Genomic DNA, 6000 nt, shown 5'->3' with positions numbered 1-6000 from the left:
TCTCTTATCCAGTCCTCTGCCAGACAGGGAGAAGTAGTGAGATCAATGTGAGAGTTGTTTTTAAACAGAGGTGGCCTGAAAGCAATATGACGTGGTGGTTACGAGGACCTCTCTGGAGCCGGCCATCCCACACCTCCATTCTTGGCTCCATTCTTTCTGGTTCTAGGATTTGGACAAGTTGCTGGATCTATTTAAAGCTCAGTTTCTGCACTCTAAAAACAGGATAATACTCTGTCCAAGTTGCTGTGCGAAGTAAGGAAAACGGCATCTACTAAATCCTCTATCCATACTTAGCTCTTGAGCAGACAGTGGTGCACAGCAGTTAAGAGTGAAGGCTCGAGAGCTGGACTGCCCTGGTTTGAATCCCAACACTACTACTTCCCAGCTGTGTGACTTTGGGCAAGTTACTTAATCTCTCTGTGCCCCAGTTCCCTCATGTGCCCAACGGGGATGATAATGGTACTTATAGGTTTGACGTAAGGATTAATTTGACCTAACATTAGGTGGGCCTGACATCTCAGTTTGCTCAGGACAGTTGCAGTTTATGCCTTTTGTCCGGTATCCTGGCTGGTTCAGCATTCGCCTGCCCTACTTCACTCTCAGAAGTGTCACAGGTTGTAAAATTAAGTATATATCGCTTAGAAGAGTGCCTGGTACACAGTAGGTGCTAAATGTGTGTTAGCTGCTGATATCAGCCCCCATAGCAGTGCTATGCAATAGAAATACAATGTAAGCCAGATAGTAACTTGTCAATTTTCTACTTAGCTACATTTTAAAAAGCAAAAAGAAATAACTGAAATTAGTGTTTATAATATATTTAACCTAATATATCCAAAATATCAGCATTTCAATGTGTAATCAGTGTAAAAATTATTTGTGAGATATTTTTCTTTGTTAGTCTTTGAAATTTGGCGCGTATTTTGCATTTGTTGCACATCTCAGTTTGGACTAGTGACATTTCACATGCCCAGTAGCCTAGTAGAGTAGTGACATTTCAGGTGTTCACACGTGGCTAGTGGCTGCCATACTGGACAGCGCAGTTCTGCAGACTTTCCATTCCTCATTGGAGATGATGGGCCAGACGGTCTTAAGACCTTCTCAGGTCTGTAGTGTCAAGGTTCAGATGCTTAGCTTCTCTGCCATACTCCTACAATCGGGGCTCTGATGCAGGGCTGCGGAATGTATTTTTACTAAGCATCTTAGCCTTCCCTCCCCATCGGGTGCCCAAGGTCACTGAGAAGGAAAGGGTAGTAACCTACCCTTGGAGAAATTTCTGCTGGCTTCCTGGCAAGTGGAGAAACCATGGGCTAATCAGTGTTTGCACGCTACTTTATTACTATGGTCTTACTCAATTATGAAAAGCAATGCCACACGTATTAATTTCTCCCATGTCACAGTTTCCTCCTATTTGGAAACATCGTCAAGAAAACACAAAAGGTGGTTTTGCTATGAATACTTGGCCTTTTCCCCGTAGATGATCTCTCTCCAAACTTCTGATTGTGTTTTTGTTCCATTCTCTGGACTGGGTCCAATATCACCACATTCCTCTAAATTATGCTGCCTCTAACTAGACCCAGAAATGCAGTCAGATCCTGACCAAACACCAAAGAGTGGAGGGGTACTTTTTGATTCTGGTACTTTTCGGCTATCTCTATCTCCTCCTTCAGGGACAGTTTCTTTTTATCCCAACAAGTCTTAGCTTTGTTTTCTCAAACTTAAGAAGATTTTAATCTGGGGAGAACTGATATTGGTGAGAGATGGAGCAAGAAAGAAGGAATGTAATATTATTTAATTTCAAAAATGAAAATTGAGCCCTACCGATCGATGAATCTCATTTATGGATCCTAAGTACTGGCTAGCAATACTATTAGGACCTGCTAGAACAGACCCTTTGCCATAACATGTGGGGACAACGTTGCCTGTGAAGGCTCTTCAAACTAAGAGAATGGTCTTAGGATGTTAGAGGCCATGTAATTCAACGTTCTCTTTTACTGAGTGGGAAAGTGGGCCAGGTGAGATTCAAACACGTGGTGCAGTTCAAATGGCAAGTTAGTCAAACACAGGGGTCGGGAAACCTGGTCCCCTGGCTCTTACTACTCTTAGTATTGCACATCACACCACAGTTGCTTTGATTTGGGGATACTTCTCCTATTGAAATTCAACATGCTGTTCATCCCCAAAAGGTTCTACCAACTTTATGCAGTTTATATGGTCATTTTATCCTTGCTTCCATCTCTCAAACCCTTTCACACGGGTCAGCTCTCCATCCAAGGGTGGTGTTCAATGTATCCTGAACCCAATTAGCACTTTCTAAAAGGCCTGGGCAATAAAACCACTTGGTGGTCAAGCATGGGTGTTCAATCCCATACTTGACCACCAATCTCCCTGCAGGTGGCAGAATGTCAGCTGTGGTCTGAGCAGGTGGTTTGAGTTTCAGCGGAGGGTGGGAGCTGGTAAAGGGTCTTGGCACAAAGATTAACTATGAATCCTTCCCTCCACAACAATCTCTCACCCAGACTAATGTAGATGGTGGGATTATAAATCAAGGAGAATAGTGGCGGGGTGGTGGTGGTGGGATGAATTGGGAGATTGGGATGGACATATATACACTGATATGTATAAAATGGATAACTAATAAGAACCTGCTGTATAAAAAAATTCTAAAATTAAAAAAATAAACAAATAAATTAATTAATTAAGGAGAATAAGCACACAAGCCACCTATGGGAGCCACAGGGCTGACAGGGGCCTACCAGCCCCCAAGCAGGTAGCTGGGACAGGGCCTGGCCATGTAGAAGAAAAAAAAAAAAAAAAAGAAGAGGGACAGGGTTCCTATGAATAAAAGGCTGATGACCCCGCCTTACACAGTTTTGTCTGATATTTTAACTCCTTCAGCTACAGAATACACACGTTAAGTTTCCAAAGCAGCACGGTACACCCTGTACCCCGTTCCAATGCCCACCCTGCCAGCTGCCACACTCACACGTGGCAGTATTGTTCCCGATAAACACCCTACGCCACACCCTTCATATGAACTGCAATGAAAAACCGTATTGTGGAAATCGCCAGAACTAAACCCAAAAGAAGTTTACCAGTTCCCGTGTCTTTCAGAGGGTGATTTGAGAGGGATAAAAGACAGGAAGAGGAGTGTACGTCTTGCTTTAAACCCGCTCTTCCTCACTTCTCTAAGGAATCTCTGACCTATGATTTAGGAAGGGAAGACCATGCAACTAGTTACACAGCTTTTGCTCTCTGTTTGATAAGTCACCTGTTACAGCTAAGACAGGCTGTTCCCTTGGCTTGGCCATGGGTGGGGGAGACAGGGGTACAGATGAAGTCTGACCTGGGGTCATGGAGATCTGACCAAGACATTATAAACTGAACTCAGGTTAATTTCAGTTTTGTTGGAATTAAAAAAAAAATCAATTGATTGAGTCGATCTCACCAAAAAAAGGACTCATACCACTCATTTATTCTAGAAAACTTCCTGCCCTGTGCAAAGGACGTAGAGTTAACAGGGGGAACACAGGGGCTTTGGTGATTAAAGACTTTTCTTTTTTTAACATCTTTACTGGAGTATAATTGCTTTACAATGTTGTGTTAGTTTCTGCTGTATAACAACATGAATCAGCTGTATGTATACGTGTATCCCCATATCCCCTCCCTCTTTAGCCTCCTCCCACCATCCCTATGCCATCCCTCTAGGTTGTCACAAAGCACCGAGCTGATCTCCCTGTGCTATGTGGCTGCTTCCCACTAGCTATCTGTTTTACACTTGGTAGTGTATATATGTCCATGTCACTCTCTCACTTCGTCCCAGTTTACCCTTCCCCCTCCCCATGTCCTCAAGTCCCTTCTCTAAGTCTGCGTCTTTATTCCTGTCCTGCCCCTAGGTTCATCAGAAGACTTTTTAAGCCACAGCTGGTTAACATGATCAAAATGAGTGGCAAAGCCGTCCCAAATTTAACGGGAGGTGGAGAGCTTTGAAATCCTTGGAACTACAGGAGGAGCCCATCACGATTCAAACGCCGGGCTCAGCGGGCTGGGGAAGAGAGAGGAGCTGTCGGCGCCTCCTTTGCATCCCAGACCCTGCGGGGAGGGCGTTCCCCATGGTGCCTCTCAGTTCAGACGGTAGGTTTCTCCTTCCTAACTCTCCGAGCAATACTTAACGCTGGTAGTTTTCTCCTGCCACCTGATGAGCGTTACCGAACATATTCCAACCAACTGGTTCAGTCCAGAGACTACGAGCATGTTCCAGTTTACTTTCTGTTCAGTAATTTTGGAAAATATGACCGATTTGATTCTGGTTAGAAAGCGCTTGGATCAGCGACTTTAAAACACCCCACGGACGCAAACGACTTTGGACGTTAACCAGAAATGCATTACTATTCAGGATCTCATCCGTCCTAAACCCTGGGGTCAGAGCACCGGTGGTTTCCATTAACTTCAGGTGATGATGATGAAAGATCCACGGGGGAGAATCCCACGATCCGTGGAAAACTAAAAGCAAGCCGCGGACGCCCAGGGCGCGCGGGCCGGGAGTACCTCCCGCAGGTCCGGATCACCTGACTCGCGGAATTTGGGGCCGCGCGGGGTGGAAGGGGAGGGGAATGGTTAGCACCTCCCTTCCCGCTCCCGCGGGATCCGGGTCGGCGGGGGCCGGCGCCGGGCGGCCACGTGGTGGTGCTGCCCCCGCCCCGCCCCGCCGGCCCAGCCCGGGAGCCGCGGCGCCCACTGACCCCCGCAGCGGGGGAGGAGGAGGGACCGAGGCGCAGGAAGCTGAGCAGGAAGCGAGCCCGGCGTCCGCGTTTTTCCTGGGGAAGCGGCGGGCGGGGTGGCGCAGCCAGCGGGGCCCGGGAGCCGCCGCCGCCGCCTAGATGGGGTGAGTGCGCGGCGCCGAGAGTCGGGAGGCTCCCCGGAGCGGGCTCGCGGGCTCCGGTCCCCGCCTTTGTGTCTGGGGTTCGGACGAGGGAGGCGGCCAGATAGGCGCGGACGACGCGCCGGCGGAGTGGCTCGGCGGGCTGGCAGCGAGGGTCCCGCCACCAGTCCCTTGTCCCCGCCGGCCGCCCGCTGTCTGCAGAGGGCAGACTGGGAAACACAGGAAGAGGAGGATGGTGGGCGTCAGAGCAGAAAGGGAGGACGAGCCAAGTTAGGAGCGGGGTTTTCTCCTACCGGCCCCCGCGACTCGCAGGCCGGCTGGGGCAGGGGTGGGTGCGGAGGGAGCGCGGGTGGGAATGAATGACCAGTCCCCGGCAGGGCGTTCTGGGTGCCCCGAGTCGGCTCCCTGTCCCACCTGCCTGGCCCGCCTAAGTCTGGCTTCCCCCCGTCCCCGCTTCAGGGCTCGACCCGCCTCCGCGCTGAGCTTGGAGGAGCTGGGGAGGAAGGCGCGAGCGGGAGACTCGGGGGGCTCGGCGACCGAGTGTCCGCTATTGTTCTTTTTGTGACTCCGGGAGCCCTCCGCTGGCCCAAGGGTGCTGGCAGGGCCACTCCGGGCCTGCGACTGACCCCGCTCCCTGTCCTTCCTGTCCGTTTCCCCACCGCAGCTCCGAGGAGGGCCGGGAGGAGAGATGCTGGAGTTCGGGCAGCCTTCGGGCAGCTGGGGCTTTGGGAGGAGGCAGGATGTGGAGCCGCGCGCGAGAGGGGCGCCAGCCCGCCATCTATCCCAACCTCTGCCCGGGAGGGTGGGTACCCTCCCTAACCGCCCCCCCTCCTTCGCTGCTAGCTCGGGCAGGTTTTTGTGCCTGCGGTTTAGTTTCTGCAGTTTGCAGAGTACATCTGCTAACCCCGGGCTCTCGCTCTCCTTTGAGTTTGGACCTCGTCCCCCGCTTTTGTGGAGAGGGGTGGGCCTCAGAGCCGGGAGAGACAGCAGACGCGGCAGACGGAGCCCAGGGGAAAGTGGAGGCGCTGCAAGTGATCTCCCAGCGCCTGGGCTCTGTAGCCAGGCTTGGGCTTCTCCAAGGAGCCCCGCTCAGCGCAACTTTGTTTCCAGTGATTGGGGCA

At 50.9% G+C, this 6000-nt stretch overlaps 1 protein-coding gene across 3 annotated transcripts in view; it reads left to right on the top strand.

The window, feature by feature from the left end:
* Window positions 1–4763: 4763 nt before the first annotated feature.
* Window positions 4764–6000, top strand: part of RAI14 (retinoic acid induced 14) — a 147424-nt gene continuing 146187 nt past the window's right edge. For 2 of the 3 annotated variants that reach the window (XM_082836327.1, XM_082836325.1), the window contains exon 1: window positions 4764–4882. The gene's annotated coding sequence lies outside the window, so the exon portion shown is untranslated. Of the gene's footprint in view, window positions 4883–5557; window positions 5682–6000 lie in introns of those variants that run through there. The other variant, XM_082836326.1, reaches the window with a different exon arrangement.

This window comes from Leucopleurus acutus, assembly GCF_964270905.1.
Source record: "Leucopleurus acutus genome assembly, chromosome: 3".
NCBI classification, from domain to species: domain Eukaryota; kingdom Metazoa; phylum Chordata; class Mammalia; order Artiodactyla; family Delphinidae; genus Leucopleurus; species Leucopleurus acutus.
The sequence above is the reverse complement of the archived record's forward strand: the minus strand, read 5'-3'. Positions and strand labels throughout refer to the sequence as shown.